Source organism: Acomys russatus, chromosome 28 (assembly GCF_903995435.1).
Source record: "Acomys russatus chromosome 28, mAcoRus1.1, whole genome shotgun sequence".
Taxonomy (NCBI): Eukaryota; Metazoa; Chordata; class Mammalia; order Rodentia; family Muridae; genus Acomys; species Acomys russatus.
The window spans coordinates 16057234-16074371 of record NC_067164.1 but is presented as its reverse complement, the minus strand read 5'-3'; positions in this window follow the sequence as shown (position 1 = coordinate 16074371).

Sequence of the window (17138 nt, the reverse complement as noted above, 5' to 3'; positions counted from 1 at the left end):
TCTGCCTGACTCTGCCTCCCCGAGTACTGAGATTTGAAGGCATGCGCCACCGTTGCCTGGCAGCCCTTGTCTTTTTAGTGGCTGTCAGACTCAAAGGCTGGAGCTGTTAGTGTCACAGTGACCCAGCACTTGTCCAACGTGCACAGACCTGGGTCCAGTCACTGTACTGCAAGAACAAAACAAAATATGTTGAAATAAGGACCGAAGCTGTTATGTACAAATAAGAGTTAATCATGACAGGTGTGATGGAGCATGCCTATAATTGGAAACCCCTGGAGGCTCATGGGGTAGGAGCATTGAGTTTTAGGCCAGCCTGGGCTGTTTAGTAATCCTTAATATTTAAAAAAAAAATTAAAACAACGTATATAGGTGTGTTTAAATGTGTAAATGGTTTATTTAAAAATAAAAAACAATTTAAATATATATTTAAAATATATATTATGAAAACCTGGGAGACATGTTAATAAATGGGACCTCTCGAAACTGAAAAGCTTCTGTAAGGCAAAGGACACTGTCAATAGAACAAAAGGGCAATCTACGGATTGGGAAAAGATCTTCACCGACTCTACATCTGACAAAGGGCTAATATCCAAAATATATAAAGAACTCAAGAAATTAAACACCAACAAACCAAATAATCCAATTTAAAATGGGGTACAGCGCTAAACAGAATTCTCAACAGAAGAATGGCCAAGAAGCACTTAAAGAAATGCTCAACATCCTTACTGTGAGTTCAAGGCCAGCCTTGTCTACAATGAGAGTTCTAGGACAGTCAGAGCTATTATTACACAGAAACTTTGTCTCAAAAAAAAAAAATGGATAAAGAATAAATCAAATTTATTTATTAAACAAAATTTTGCTTTTGTTTTTAAAATTAAGTGTGAATGTGTATGTGGGAAAGGGGCTGGGCACAGGAGTGCAGTGCCCTCAGAGGCCAAAAGAGGGTGTCAAATCCCCTGGAGCTAGAACTACAGAAGGTTGTGAGCTGCTCAACTCAGGTCTTCTGCAAGAAGATTGTATGCTCTTAATCTCTTAATCATCTTTCTAGACCACAGATCAGTTTTGAGAAAAAGTAAATATATATCTTGTCTTTATAGTTACATTACATATTCCACGACTGTTGATGCATTTGAATCACCTGCAAAGTAACAGTGTTCAGGGTTTTAGACTGAGAGCTGTTTCCTATCATCTTAGAGCAGAGCCTTTCTTCTCCCCACGAGCACCTGAAAGCTGCAAAATCCAAGAGCCTAGAGTCATCAGCTGGGCCAAAGCCAGAGGACAGCAAATTCGAGCAAGACAAGAGGACTCTGGGAGAGGGCAGCAGCAGGACCCCAGGAGGATGTCCTGGGGTCCAGTGAGCTTCACTGAAGGTCACTAGAAGAATCCGCTCTAAAGGTAAAGGAATTTGGAGAAAAATGGGAGCTTCAATCATTAAATGGCTCTTACTGCATTATTTTTGAATGTTTTTGTTCTCAGGTTAATAATTATGTGTGCTGTTTGTGTGGCCATCACAAGTTTCTTTATATAAGCCTCCCAGATGATCATATTGGAAATATTATAAGATAACATCTGTTTTACAGTTGTCCTGATGCTGTAGTTATTAGAGGAAAAAGTCTACTTTCTTGCCCTGATTACTTCCCAGGGATGGGCCAGGAGAGAGGTCTAATCCCGCTAGGGTCCTCCTTTGCCCTGGTCTGTAACTCAGGATCAGAAAACCAACTGAGTATGTTCCACAAGGCTTCCCACCTCCCTAGTTAAGGTCTGAGCACAGCTTTGTGAAGTCCGCTCACTCCTCCCGCCTTTCTGTGGGATTCAGGGATCCAGGTGAAGTCGCAGGCTTGCCTTGGAAGTGCCTTTAGCCTCCAAGCCAGCTTGCTAGCCCTGGCTTCATTTGTTATGATTTTATCCAGATGCGACTGGATGCTTCTGGGTGCCCCAGAGACTACCCCCCAGTAGAAATCTCAAATTCAAATGGATCGTTTTAAGTGGAAGGTTGTAACAAACTTTAAAGGAAATACTAAGGAAGCAAGACATTTTCTCTAGCGCATAGTGTTTTGGTTTTTTTCCCCCCTACTGGAGAAATTTAGGTGTTGGCTATTATTGTGTGTGTTCTTTTTTGAGAGTGTAATTTAATTACATTTTCTGTTATTAATTGACAAGAGAATACATCTGAACCTCAAACTTTAGACTCATCTGGGATATTTCTTCAAATGATTAAGGTCAAGAAATACAGATTATAACTCTAGTTTCTCCTGTTTGGACAAGTTTGAGTGTGTAGATCTTCATTTAAAAGATTGAAGGAAAAAAAAAAAAAAAAAGCTGGGCCTGGTGGCACATGCCTGTAATCCCAGCACTCGGGGAGGCAGAAGTAGGTGGATCTCTGTGAGTTCCAGGCCAGCCTCTCTACAAAATGAGTCCAGGACAGCTAAGGCTACACAGAGAGACTCTGTCTTGAAAACCCAAAACCAAACCAAACCAAACCAAAACCCCTAGCCTGGTGTGGCAGTGCACAGCTTTAAATCCCAGCACTCAGGGAGGCAGAGGCAGGCGGATCTCTGTGAGTTCATTCAAGGCCAACCCAGTCTTCATAGTGAGTTCAGGAACAGCCAGGGATACATAGTGAGACCTGCCTCCAAGAGGCAAAAAAAAAAAAAAAAAAAAGCAAAAAAGTTGATTGCGTCCCTTTGATCTCAGTACTAGGAGAGGCAGGTAGGTTTTTGTCAGTCTGAGATCAGACATAGTAAATCAAGTTCAGGGGAAACCAAGGTTACACAGTGAGACCCATTCTCAGACAACAACAACAACAAAATCATTCAATAACTCAGTGAGTAAGTAAACCCAGCTAAAGGCTACATCTTATGAAGTTATTGATAGGGATATTTTATTTTCTAAATACCAAAAGTTGTGGAATCCAGTAGTCTCTGTGACTTTCTGATTTTAAGAATTTGTGAACTCTATATTGATTTTTGACAGGAAAGCATTGGTGCACACAGCTTGCCAACATACTTTGGTTTCTTTGTTTGTTTTGGTCTTTCAAGACAGGGTTTCTCTGTGTAGTGTTGGCTGTCCTGGACTCCTGCTGTAGACCAGGCTGGCCTCCAACTCACAGCGATTCGCCTGCCTCTGCCTCCGGAATGCTGGGACTAAAGGAGTGTGCTACCACGCCTGACTGCCAACCTAAAATTTTTGATGAAACAGTAATCTCTGTAATTGTTTTTATTAATGAAGATCTTAGGCTGTGAGTGTGACTTAGTGGCCGAAATCCTGCTCAGCCACTTGGAGCCCTGAGTGCATCCCCCGCTATTGATCAGATAACTAATTAATTTGAGACACGGTCTCACTGTGTAGCCTTGGCTGGCCTCAAAACTCTTAGAGATTCTCCTGCCTCTGCCTCTGCTTCTCAGTGCTGGGATTAAAGGTGCATGCCACTGCCAGGCGTGGTGGCGCACGCCTTTAATCCCAGCACTCGGGAGGCAGAGGCAGGTGGATCTCTGTGAGTTCGAGGCCAGCCTGGTCTACAAAGCTTGTAGCCTAGACTTATACAGACTGTACAGCCTAGGCTATTCAGAGAAAAAAAGGTGCATGCCACCATGACCAGCTTAATTTAGTTTTAGCAACTGTAGATTTTTTAAAGAATATGTATGATAATTTAATAATGAATTAATGATTGACCTAAAAATGGTATCACTGAGAATAGGACCTCATGGCAACAGTGGATGATAGTGCGTGTTGAGCCTTTTATTCTTTCAGTGTTGATCAATCTCAGTCTTGTAATGGACTACAGATAATTCTAGTACAGATAATTCTAATACAGATAATTCTAGTAATTCTCATTGCTTCAGCCATCATGCAAGTTGTTAGACAAATAGCTCAACACTGCCCTCTAGTGGTTGGTATAAACAAGCCATCAAACATTTTTCAGTTTTCAGTTAACAAAAAAAAATTTTTTTTTCCTCTTATACACACATGTTTCTTATGGGTCCTATTATACTGTACATTTTCAAATTACAATAACTTTTATGCTTGTAGGAATCTGTAACTAAAAATCAGCTGCTCTTTAAATTATATAGTTGTGAACACTGAGAGTTTGAATAAGTAGCGTTATGTGAAGTTGAGTTGCCTTCTAAATTCAGTTGCTCACAGCCCAGAATCTAAGGCCTTGGTCTACTTTTTATTTTCAACTCACTCTTGACTCTCCACGGCCATTACCTTGAGTAAACACAGGGCTTTGAAGCTTAGGACTTTATTTACTCCAGTTAATGCTACAAGAACAAGACGTGCAGGTGATTAAAACCTTGCCCACATATTTTGTTACTGCTGTTGATATAAAGCTTGGCACATGAAGGAAGAAGTTTCTGGAAGTGCACTCTTTGTCCCCACCTGGCAGCGGCTGTAGCCGCAGGATGTGACGTAACTTGTGGCAGGTGTGTGGGCAGTGTTCAAAGGGCATGGCCTCCTTCCCATCAAGGCTTGCTGCCGTTGCAGGAGTCTCATGTCATCCTTGCTGATAGCCCAACAGGAATGTTGTGTTCTTTCTGCTTACACTTTTCTTACTGTGTACGTGAATATGTTGAAGAATATGTGAACACATGAGACAGTGAGACAGGTAGGCACAGCAGATTGACAGGCCATTTGCACATCTCTCTGTTTATCTTTCTATGTCACCGCGAAAGCTTTAGCAGGCCTGGATAGCTCAGTGGTCAAGAGGGTTGGGTCTGAGGGATGTGCAAGTGAAAGAAGAGAACCAGTGAAGTCTAGGTATACCAAAAAGCAACTTTATTCACCGTGGAGGAGTGACTAGCAAGAAAGAGCTGCCACAGATTCGGAAACTGTTGCATCACGGGAGGGGTGGGAGTGAGTTTCTTTTAAAGCAGAAAAACAACAACCAGGTGTTGGGGGTGGTGGTTAAGTAAGAAATTAATCATCCTTTGAAGTGCATGTTCAGCCATTCTTTGAAGTGACAGGCCCGTTCCTGAGTAAAGGGCGGGTTCCTGGGAAGGATGCTTTTGTGATAGCTGCATGTTTGTATAGGCTCAAGGCAAGGCAGCGGGGCTAGCTCTTCCTGTTGCCTGTTGAAGCCCACTTGGCCTTCCTGGCTATTAGAAGGAGCCTAAAGACAAGGGGCTGCAGGAATCTAGGGCAAAGGGTACTTCCAGGCAGATGTGCCCTTCCAAGGAGCCACTCGGGGAGGGAATGGTGGGAGGCCCTGAGGGGAGAGCACAGGGAGGTGAGAGGCCCTGAAGGATCTGGAAGGGAAAGATGAAAGGAGCGATGGCCAGGATAGCTGAAGGCTGAGGGGCCTGGCGGTGGGAAGGCCGCTTTTCTGGAGGACCAGAGTGGTTTCTGCATGCATGTTTGGCAGTGCACAGCTGCCTGTAGCTCCAGCTTCAAGGGTACCTTTTCCTGGCATCTGGGTATACTCATACACACGTGGCATTCACACACACACACACACACACACACACACACACACACACACACGCACACACGCACACACGCACGCAGCAGCAGCAAAAATAAATCTTTAACAACAACCCTCATTACTAAACCAAGTGTGGAGGTATGCGCCTGTTAATCTCAGTGCTGGGAAAATGGAGGCCTAAGACTCAACCCAGATAAGGGTATCTCCTCATCAAAGAAGTGTATATTTGCAGCAGGAGACAATTACAACAAACCAAAACTGGTGAAAATTGGAGGACAGCTGTCTGTGGTGTGCCCATACCCGGCTGATCTATCTAAAGCACTGAACTCAGGGAACATTTCAGAAGGCAGTGGGGAAGGAAGATTCTAAGAACCCGAGCACAAGGGCATCGCTGGGAAGGTGGTGTTTTCTATGCATGGTGAAAGCAGTCCCCAGGAAATTGCAAAAAATGACCACCTAAGCAAGACCTGAAAAGTAGTTTCCATGTCAACGCAAGTAGGCAGCATCTCACTAGACCCCACTCCTAGATGAAGAGCTGGAAACAATTAATAGCTGCTGAGAGGAGAGTTAGTCTTCTCCAGGAATAAGCTCTCTGGTAGATTATCCAATCCCAAGTAGTTCATGCCTGTAATCACAGGATTCAGTGGGAGGATGGTGGGTCCATGTTTCCTGGGAGGCCTTGTATGCGTCTCTCAGGGAAGGCCCAAGCACAGAGCACCATTGGCTTCCAGTGGAAAAGGGTGACGCTTGAGGATCAAAGGTTTTGGCTCTCCCAGGAATGCCAGTGTCTAGGCGGAGGAGGGTGAGGCATGAAACTGAGAACTGGGCCAGAAGATCTGCTAGATGTCTAGTTCAGCCAGAGATGCAGGAGAAAAGATTTCTCCACAGTGTTACTGCTATTTTAGCTGGGCTGCCAGTCCCAGGCTGGATGGCAGCAGGGAGCTCAAGGCTCCCAAAACCCCGAGTCAGGCAGCAACGAAAGTCCTGCCCAACTTGGGCAAATTGGTGACTGCTTAGAAAACAGCCAGTAATAGAGGGTTGGAGCGCCAAAACCGAGAGGCAGTGGGAGGAGCCTGGTTTGGTTCAGGCTGATGGAGTGGCTGAACAGCCAGCCTCTCACCTTCACAGATGGGCACTGCAGTGGACTGAGTGATGAGAGAAAAAAAATGGCAGCAGCAATCCTCCAGCAGCATGTGGCTGCCTGACCAGCAGTCAAACTGGGAGGTACAGTGGTGAATTCTCTAGGGAGAAGGGAAGCCCTTCTTTACCTTGAATAAATGATGTGCCCGGCGGTAGTGGTGCACGCCTTTAATCTCAGCACTCGGGAGGCAGAGGCAGGCAGATTGCTGTTAGTTTGAGGCCAGCCTGTCCTACAAAGCAAGTCCAGGACAGCCAAGGCTACACAGAGAGACCCTGTCTCAAACAAACAAACAAACAAACAAACAAACAAACGAATAAATGATGAGTCTCAGACGGTCATGGTGGAGGAGTGGAGTGAGAGAGCATTTATTTCATGAATTAGGAATATTATAAACCTTGGGCAGTGGGAGGGGTTTCAGGGGTGAATGTTTGATTTTTCTGGGCCTTGGATTGCCACGGATACTCTCTTTGTAAAGGTCATTGGTTGAAAGCTTAGGTACTAAGACATCTCATGAACATTTCCAGGACTCCTCCGGTGCACCCTGAACGGGTTTCTTATGGGGAAAGGTTGAGCCTGTAATCTCCCTTAGAGGATCTGGGCTTTCCCCAGATCAGGAACCCAGCTGAGGAAGGGAGTTGTCATTTTAGCACAGTGCTCAAGGGCTTTCCGGTAATGTCAGACTTTGACCTTAACAGAAGAGTCCAACAGAGGATTGTGAATTTGAGTCCATCCTAGGTTATATAGTAAAATCCTGTATCAAAAAGCCAGAAGAGAAAAATACTGTAGATTAGTTATACAAAAATACGAGAGGCTTCATTGTGGCATTTTCACACATGTGCATGATGTATTGTGGTCACACTCACACCCTAGTTGCCTCTCCTGCCTCTCTGAATTCCGTCTATGTTTCCCTAGTCATCTGGTTTATTTCCCTTCTCATGCCCATTTCCAGCGCTGCCCACCTGTTCACAAATGGCATCATTTTGTTCTTTACGATTGTGCATACAGACGCCACATTTCCTTTATCTGTTTGTCCACTGATGGACACTCAGGCTGTGAGCAGTGTTGTAAGAAGCATGGCTGTGCAGGTGTCCCCATGACATGCTGATGCTGGTCCTACAGCTGGGGTAGAGCTAGATCACATGGGAGGCCCATTCCTGCCTCTTTCAGGGAGCTCCTAAGCTAGCTTTCACAATGCTTACACCGGTTTCCTCCATCCTGACATCTCTCCTCCAGTATCCCTGCTCCACGCCCATCAGCAGCGCTCTTCTGTGATGATGGTTGTTCTGGCTGGGATGTTAGAATCTTGAAGTTTTAATTCACAGGTACCCAAAATTGCACGTTTTTCTCTGTGGTTATTGGTCTTTGGACTTCTCTCTGTTCACTTCATTCATTCATCTATTGATTGGATTATTTGTTCTATTGTTGGTTAATTTCTTTCTATGTTCTGGCTATTAACTCCCTGACTAATGAACAAATTAGTCATTAGTCTCTCATTTTGTATGCTCTCTCTTCATTCTGCTAATTGTTCCTTTTGTTATGCAGAACTTACTAATTTGATGAAATCACATCTGTCAGTTCTTCCTGCCACTTTAAGTTTTTATTGATTTCTTATTTTTTGGTTTTTTGAGACACGGTTTCTCTGTGTGGCCATGGCTGTCCTGGACTCACTTTGTAGACCAGGCTGACCTCAAACTCACAGCAATGTGCCTGCCTCTGCCTCCTAGTACTGGGACTAAAAGCATGTACCACCACTGCCCAGCTTTATTGATTAAAAAAAAAAATATTCAGGGGGGGCTGGAGAAATGGCTTAGCAGTTAAGAGCACTGGCTGCTCTTCCAGAGGACCTGGGTCCAATTCCCACCACCCACATGGCAGCTCACAACTGTCTGTAAGTCCAGTTCTAGGGGATCCAACACCCTCACATAGACATACATGCAGGCAAAACATCAACACACATTAAATAGAAATTTAAAAATGATGTATTTATTTTTGTGGGTGAGTACTTTGCATGTGTGTGTGCTATTTATATGTCTGGTACCTAAGGAGGTCAGATGAGGATATTGAATATCCTGAAACTGGAGTCACTGATGGTTGTGAGGTTCTGTGTGGTTCCTGGGAGTTGAACCTGGATCCTCTGCAAGAGCAATACTTGCTCTTAGCCACTGAGCCATCACTCCAATCCCCAGGGATTTTAAAAAATCTATTTATTTAATTGATCCATTTTTAAAAAGATGTATGTATTCTGTAAGTATATGTGTTTTGCCTACATGTTCACATGTGGAACATGTGCATGCCTGGCTCTAGTGAGGCCAGAAGAGAAGATGCATCCACTAGTACCAGAGCCATGGATGGCTGTGATCCACCATGGAACTGAACCCAGGTCCTCTGCTAGAGCAGCAAGTGCTCTAAACTGCTGGGACAATTTTCTAGCCCCACCTTAAAAATACAGAGTCTGTCCCAAATACAGGTATGCACCCCCATGCCCATCTGGGAGGGGAGGGCCTTTAGAGATCAGCAGGGCAGGAGTGTTCAGCCTTGGGGTTATGTGGTCAGTGGCCTTATAGGCACTAAGTGTACGGTCTCAGCTTGATGGGGACTGATTAAACACAGCATTCAAGAGAGGCCAAGACCACACACTTCCAGATTCTTTTTTTTTTTTTTGGTTTTTCGAGACAGGTTCTCTTTGTATTAGCCTTGGCTGTCCTGGACTTGCTTTGTAGACCTGGCTGGCTTGAACTCACAGCAATCCACCTGCCTCTGCCTCCCAAGTGCTGGGATTAAAGGTGTGAGCCACCATGCCCGGTACACTTCCAGATTCTAACCTGCTACTGCTATTGACTTCTTCAGCAGAAGAGCTATTTTATGTACGGGTAAAGGAGGTCTAATACTATAAGCTTGGTTCCTCAATTTAGTATCTTCACTCTATGTACAGTTCTACCAATGACCTCCCTTAAGGTTGCTGCTTGACAAACAGATGAAAAGTCTAGAGTAACCCGTCTTTACCAGACTGGCCAGCAGAGGGCAGCCAACACTGTCAGATCAGGATCATCCTGCGTCTCACAGAATTCCAGCACACAGGGCTTCTGCAATTCTGTTTTGCTTTGTTTCATTTTGTTTTGTTTTTCCTTTCCTGCTTCAGAAAGGAAACAAGAAAGATTTTTTAATTCTTTAATGTGTCTATACTAACACTTAAATGAGAGTCTAAGATGGGTGTGATAGTGTCTGCCTTTAATCCCAGTGTTCAGTAGGCAAAATAGGTGAATCTCCTTAGTTCCAGGCTAGCCTTATCTACATAAGGAGTTTCAGGACATTCAGGGCTACATAATAAGATGCTGTCAAAAACAAAAGCAACAAAACAAAACAAACAACTCCCCACACAAAACAAAATTAAAAAAAAAACAAACCAAATTATAGTATATGGTCTTATAGCATATACACACTGTCCGTGCTTTCTATATTAATCCTTGAGCTTGTTGGTAACTAAGCAGTTGCTTTCAAGGTACTTTTTATACCTCAAGATAATTTTTTAGAGCCTTCCATGGAGATTAGTTTGGGTTTCCATTGCTATGATAAAACATCAGAAGCAATTTTGGGAGAAAGGGCTTTATTTGGCTTACACTTCCATGTCATAGTTCATCACTGTGGGAAGTCAGGGCAGGGACTCAAGGCAGGAACCTGGAGGCAGGAGCTGAAACAGAGACCATGGAGGGTGATGCTTCTCGTGTCTTGCTCACCCTGCTTTCATATAGCACCCAGGATCCCCAGCCACAGAATGGCAGCACCACCCACAGTAAATTGGGTCCCCCACATCAATCATTAATCAAGACAATGTCCCACAGGCTTGCCCACAGGCAGATCTGATGGAGGCATTTTCTCAACCATGGGCCACTCTTCTCAGATTATTCTAACTTGTGTCAACTTGACGGTAACTAGCCAGTATAGAGATGATGCTATAGGATGCGTGGGATCGAACCCTCCCTGGTCCCTGTGTCTAGTGCTTTCATTTTACTCAGTCTGGGTCCAGCTTTCACGGCCAAACTGAGATTCCCTTCCCCATAGGAAGGTAATTTCTTCCTCCATGGCTCTCAGGGAACGCTCTATACTTTCTCAATCTTGGGCGCAATTTCTAAGTCTCGAAATGGTTCCTAGCTGCTTAACACCACTGCTTCTGTAACTCCTGCCTTATTTCCTCCTCAAAAAGAGCAGCTAGCTTTAGTTTATTTTCTGATTTATACAATAACCCCCGCCAAGAATGTTGCAACATAGAAACATTTTCTATGTACTTGTTCAGATGAGTCTATGTGTGCATGTGGAGGTCTGTGTAATGTGTCAGCTGAAAATGTTTTCCCAAATGATTTATTTATTTATTTTTAAAAGATTTATTTATTTATTATTATGTATACAATGTTCTGCCTGCATGCACACCCGCAGGCCAGAAGAGGGCATCATGTTGCGTTACAGATGGTTGTGAACCACCATGTGGTTGCTGGGAGTTGAACTCAGGATCTTTGGAAGAGCAGGCAGCACTCTTAACCACTGAGCCATCTCTCCAGCCCCCCTTTCAAATGATTTATAATTGTGCAACTGAAAAAATTACTATGTAACATCCCGTGTGTACAAAACAAGAGCCTATGAAACATTTACGTAGTGACTGGATTGGAACCTTGCAGGGGGCAGACAGTTGAGGCTTCTGTCTGGGTTATTTGCTCTGAGAATCTTGACACTCACCAAGGTCACCTATATTGACACCTAAATCTTCCTGTGGTGTGCCAATAGCTCCTTCCTATTAGCACCCTCCCACAGACCCTAGGGTTGTAGGCTGTGTATCCTGCCCCCCAGGAGAGTTCTGCCCATGAATGCAGTTACCTCAGGTTCTTTCATCACTGTGTAGCCATCACACCAGGTGTTTCCCAGCGCCCTGCTTAGATTTTTAAGTTATTTATTTAAAGCATATGGATATGCGTGTATCTGACATTGTTTTGTTCAGTAGTGGCATGCATGGTAAGAGAATAAGTAACTACGTTCAGACTAACTGATTGCTGTTTTAAAAAGCTTGCTATACAAGAGGAACTGATGCCTGGCACTCACTGGGCAAAACCCTGTGACTAGCTGGGTCATAGACCCTAGAAGACGACTTAATATGAGTACTGTGCTAACTAGACATAGAAATAAACTCCCCTATGTTCTTCAGGGTGCATCTTTCATCTCACATCAGAGAAGCTTCTTTCTGAAATAGGTAGCTAGTAGTAGAGAAACCCATGAGTAGTCCACGTGTAGAGAACCAGAAACGATTGTGGAAGGGGAGGGTGGAAAGATCGTAAGACCCAGTAGTGGATGTCTGCAGAAAAACATTATTTGTTGCACACAACATGGCTGCTGCACGTACGACCTCGTAGAAACTGTGTCTATATTCATAAGACTTGCACAGAATCCCAGCATGGTTGATGGGGTGATCATCAAGTCCCATGCTCAGCCAAGAAGCCATTGGCAATTAGCAGCTGCTGGAAAAGTGAGAGTTTTATTCAGGGGTGTGGCCCCTAATGATCCCCCCCCCCCACCGCCGTGCTTCATTAGATGGTCCTACACCCAGGTGCACATAGATTGTGCTAGGTGGGTTCAGCAATTAAAAAAAACCACAACTATGAAGTTTGGAGGGGACGGAGGGGAGGAAGGAGGGGTAGATGTGGTTAAAATGCCTTATAAGCATGTATGAAAGCCTCAACTAGCCAGGCATGGTGGCGCTTGCCTTTAATCCCAACACGCTTTAGGCAGAGGCAGGTGGATCGCTGTGAGTTCAAGGCCAGCTTGGTCTACAAAATGAGTCCAGGACAGCCAAGGCTACACATTGAAACCCTGTCTTAAAAAACAAACAAACAAACAACAACAAGAAACAAACAAGAAACCAGACCAAACGAAACAGAACAGAGGCAGCTGTACCTAGCACTGCTTACCTTGGTCTTTATTTGATGGCCTATAGTATCTGAGAGAGAGACGCCTCCCAGCTCTATCTGTTCTCATCTGTTCTTGGTAATTTACCTGTGTACCTGCACTCTAAGATGTGCAGAATGAAGCTCTCCACAGCATGCCATTTGCAGTCTCACGTCCAAACTACTCAGTTCCACGGTGACATAATATTCTTTATTGTTCAACATTTCCACACACTTACATGATACATTTTAGTTGTCTTTGTCCATTATTCCTACCTCTTGTCCCGTTTCCTGTCCTCCTGGAGCCCTTCTGCCCAGCACGTCCCTCTCCTAATTCCATGTCTCCTGGTTGTTGTGTGGCACTTTGAGTTCAGCATTCCTTACATGAGCGTGGGTAGGAGGTAATTACCAGAGCAAGGACAAATCACTAATGACCACACTGCTGAAGGAAACGACACACCCCTCAACAACTTCTAACTTCCACTAGTCCTTCAGCAACAGGTAGGGCTTCACGGACCCTGCCTATCACCCATGCACTGTGGGTATAGGCATGCCCGATTTTATGTGATGTTAAGGATTGAAACCAGGGCTTCGTGTGTAGTAGGCAAGCACTGTACCAAGTTATAGCCTCAGTGTCCACATGAAGAATTTATTTATTTATTTATTTATTTATTTAAATTAATTTTTTTGAGATAGGGTTTGTCTGTATTAGCCTTGGGTGTCCTAGACTTGCTTTGTAGACCAGGCTGGCCTCGAACTCAGAGTGATCCACCTGCCTCTGCCTCCTGAGTGCTGGGGATAAAGGTATGCACCACCACACGCAGCTGAAAAATTTATTTTTTTGAGGCAGGGTCTCATGGTATAGTCCTGATTAACCTTTGACCTGGAGTTTACTATATATGTCAAGCTATCCTCTAACTCACAGAAATCCACATGTCTCTGCCTCCTGCGGCTAGGACTAAAAGCATGTACCACCACTCTGTCACAAAGAATTCTTGATTGGTTTATTGATTTGTTCACTCAAGAAAAATGCACATTGAGTATTGATATCAAACCTGATAAAAACTGGATAGATGATTCTCTCATGGTGTAACAGTGGCTGTGTTGTGCCAGATACTTGAAGAATGAGGCCCAGGGCCTCTAATCTGCTCACTAGTGGCCTCATATTTCTTGAATAAGTTTCCAATCCTCTCTCTCCAACCCTAGGTTGTCAAAATGCTTTATGTCTTTGAGAACGGGTGCTGGAAAGATGGCTCAGAGGTTAAGAGCACTGGATGTCCTTCTAAAGCAATTCTCAGCAACCACATTGTGGCTCACAACCAGCTGTAATGAGATCTGGTGTCCTCTTCTAGCGTACATGCAGGCAGAACATTGTATACATAATAAAATAAATCTTTTAAAAAAGTCTTTGAGAATGAAGACTATACCTTCTTGAGATCCATTGCATTATCTTAGCAGTAGGCACTGTGTAATCTATACATATTTGGGAAAAGCATATTCAACTCACCTGAGATGTTGAAGTGCATATTTTTTAATTTTATTTGGGTTCTTATACCTCTACCTCCCTACTGTACTCCAATCCCTCCCAACAACCCCACATAGGTAGAAGAACCAGGTTAGTGGGGAGAAGGAGAGTAGGGTTCAACTATTTCCTGCTGGTTAGAGCTGTTGGGTTCCTTTGGGCAAATACTATCTTCATTTCAGGAAAATTTTAACTTCTTGTCAAACTGCATCAAGAGCAACCAAGAGCAGTGGGAGGCACGGAGAGCATCAGTCTCTTTCTTCTTTCTTAGAGCCCTCTGTCTCTTTACTGGCTCTGGCATTTATACCCTCTCATTGTCCTCAGAATTAAACTGTCTGCAGCTGACAAAGATCACATCCCTGCCAGATCAGGAAAAACTGATGGTGACTTTATAATTCCAGGCAACTCCTCTGGCAGTGCACTTGGCTCAAGACTAACCCTTGGTCCTGTACAGCCTCTTTCTCTTCCTGGCCCCTTGCCTCACACAGGGGCTGTGGGGGAACCTAACAGACAAAGTGTGTGGAGCAGGGCAGGATGGCAATCTTTATTCCAGCCTAGTCTGCTTCCCTCCTTCATCCTGTAGGACGTTTGCAGTTCCAGACACTGGGCTTGAACCCTTTTGTTCGTCTCTCTCTGGCTCTTTTTGTTTTCCAAGTTCTTCAACCTCTATTCGCAAACTCTCTAGTTGCACAGCCAACTTTGCAATCCTTTCAAAAATGAGAGAACTGAGTAACCCTTCTGGGGCTGGCTTACAGTTTCAGAGGTTTAGTCCAGTATCATCATGGCAGGAAGCATGGTGGCATGTAGGCAGGTACGGTGCTGGAGGAGCTGAGAGTTCTACATCTTGATCTGCAGGCAGCAAAAGGAGACTGTGTGCCACACTGGGTGTAACTTGAGCATGGGAGACCTCAAAGCTGGCCCCCACACGACACACTTCCTCCAACAAAGCCACACCTCCTAATAGTGCCACTCCCTGTGGGCTAAGCATTCACACACGTAAGTCTTTAGGGGCCATACCTATTCAAACCACCACAATTTCATAACATCAAAATGAAACCTATTATGTTATATAATCAATTATGTTAAAAATGAAAATATGATTTGATGAGAAACAACATAGTAATCTCAGTCATATTTGGTAATTTCTTTAGTAATTATTTCTGGAAGATTTATTTATTAAATGTGAAATTACATGCATACTACCAATGTATAAGAGGACTTTAACTATATATGCTGGTCATTTTTATGATACATTTATATTTCTGCTTTAATTTATAAATTTATATTTAATTAATACTTTAAATTAATTAAATTATATTTAATGTATATTATATTTAATTTAATTTTCTTTATTATTCAGAATTTCGCACATATGTATGTTTGATGAAACATGACGATGCTTACTTCCTCACTTCCTCACTACAGCTCCCCCATAGCACCTTCAACACACCCCCTCCCAACTTTATATATATATATTTTTTAATAACCCACTAAGTCCAGTTAGAGCTACCCATGTGTGCATGCATAGGTGTGGAGCCACCACTTGACCATAGATATCCTACTAGTGGTCACATCTGATAAAATTTAATAAATAGATTTATGGGGTAGGGCTTTTTTTTTTTTTTTTTTGCTTGTTTCAAAATTTTCTCTCTTCTTATACCCTTTGTTGAATAATTATCTATTCTTTTACTTTATACCACTAAAATTTTAATATATTGTTTTTTAATTAATTCTGATGATTTTAGCTGCTTCTGTTTAGTTTTATCAACATGTCTGCCTTTCCTTTAGAGTTGGCTTAATTACATATTTTAATTAAATACGAATATTTATTATTTAACTTATTAATTAATGCATAATCATTATATTTATAATTATATAATAAGTTTAGAAGCATTTTTTAGCCATTTGGAGTTTTTATTGTTTCATTCAATATTGTGGAAGGAGAATAGTTATATATATAAAAAAATCGTCATTGTCATATGAGGTTCAGACAATAGAGAGAACTGGGAGTGGAACAGGAAGAAATGGACACAGGAGTCTATAACTCCTGTCCCAGGGGATCTAATGCCCTCTTCTGGCCTCTGTGGGTACCAGGCACATACTTGGTACACAGATATGCATGGAGGCAAATGTGCATACACTTAAAATGTATTTTAAAAATTAACAGTTAAATAAAAAAGTTTTAAAAAATGCTTTTGGTCTTTTTTTTTTTTCTATTTTTCTTTTACTGAAAATAGATTTCCTCCCCCAGATAATATATTCTGATTACAGTTCTCCCTTTCTCCAAAAAGAAGTTTGTTTCTTTTTAAAAATAGTTTTTTTAATTGAAAAAAGCTATACACATTTATACCATTTCATGTTTTGATATCTGTATATATTACATAATATTTAAATCATGGAAAAAGAGCCTATTTTTTTTTCAAATGTCCATTGTTTCTTCATTGAAAAAACTTTAAAAATCCTATTCTTTAGCATTTTCTAACTATATGAAACATAATTATTTTGTGCAGCAGCATTCGTTTTTACTATTGTTTCCTAGTACTCCTCTTGGTGGCATGAAACATCCATTTGTTAAAGATGGTGGGATCTTCTTAGACTGAATTACAGACTCTGAAATTGTGAATTGGTTATTCCCTGGGCCCTTTACCTTCAGAAACAAATATTCTAGCTCTAAAGACTCCTTTGCTCATAAAAACAAACAAACGAGGGAACGAACAAACAAACAAACAAACAAACCAGAAGCCTTTATTTTCAAATTTTGTGTATGTGGATATACACACGTGTGCCACTGAGTGTATGCAGGGTCAGAAGACAGCTTCTGTTGTCTTATCCTTTCTTTTCAGTGTGTTGATTCTGAGAGGGTCAAACCTAGGCAGTCAGGCGTGGTGGCAAACACCTTTACCCTCTGGACGGTCTCACCTGCCCCTTATTTATGCACATTTAAAGTCAATGCCAGTGGGTTCCAAGTCTTTGCATCTGTAAAGGGACCTTTATTATCTGGGCAGACTTGAAACATTCCTGGAGATGTGGAAGAACTTAATTATGCTTTCAACACACACTGATGTGCTTGGAGCCACTCAGAAGGAAGGCAGAGACGTCTGAGCACTTAAAACTGTTCCATCTTTA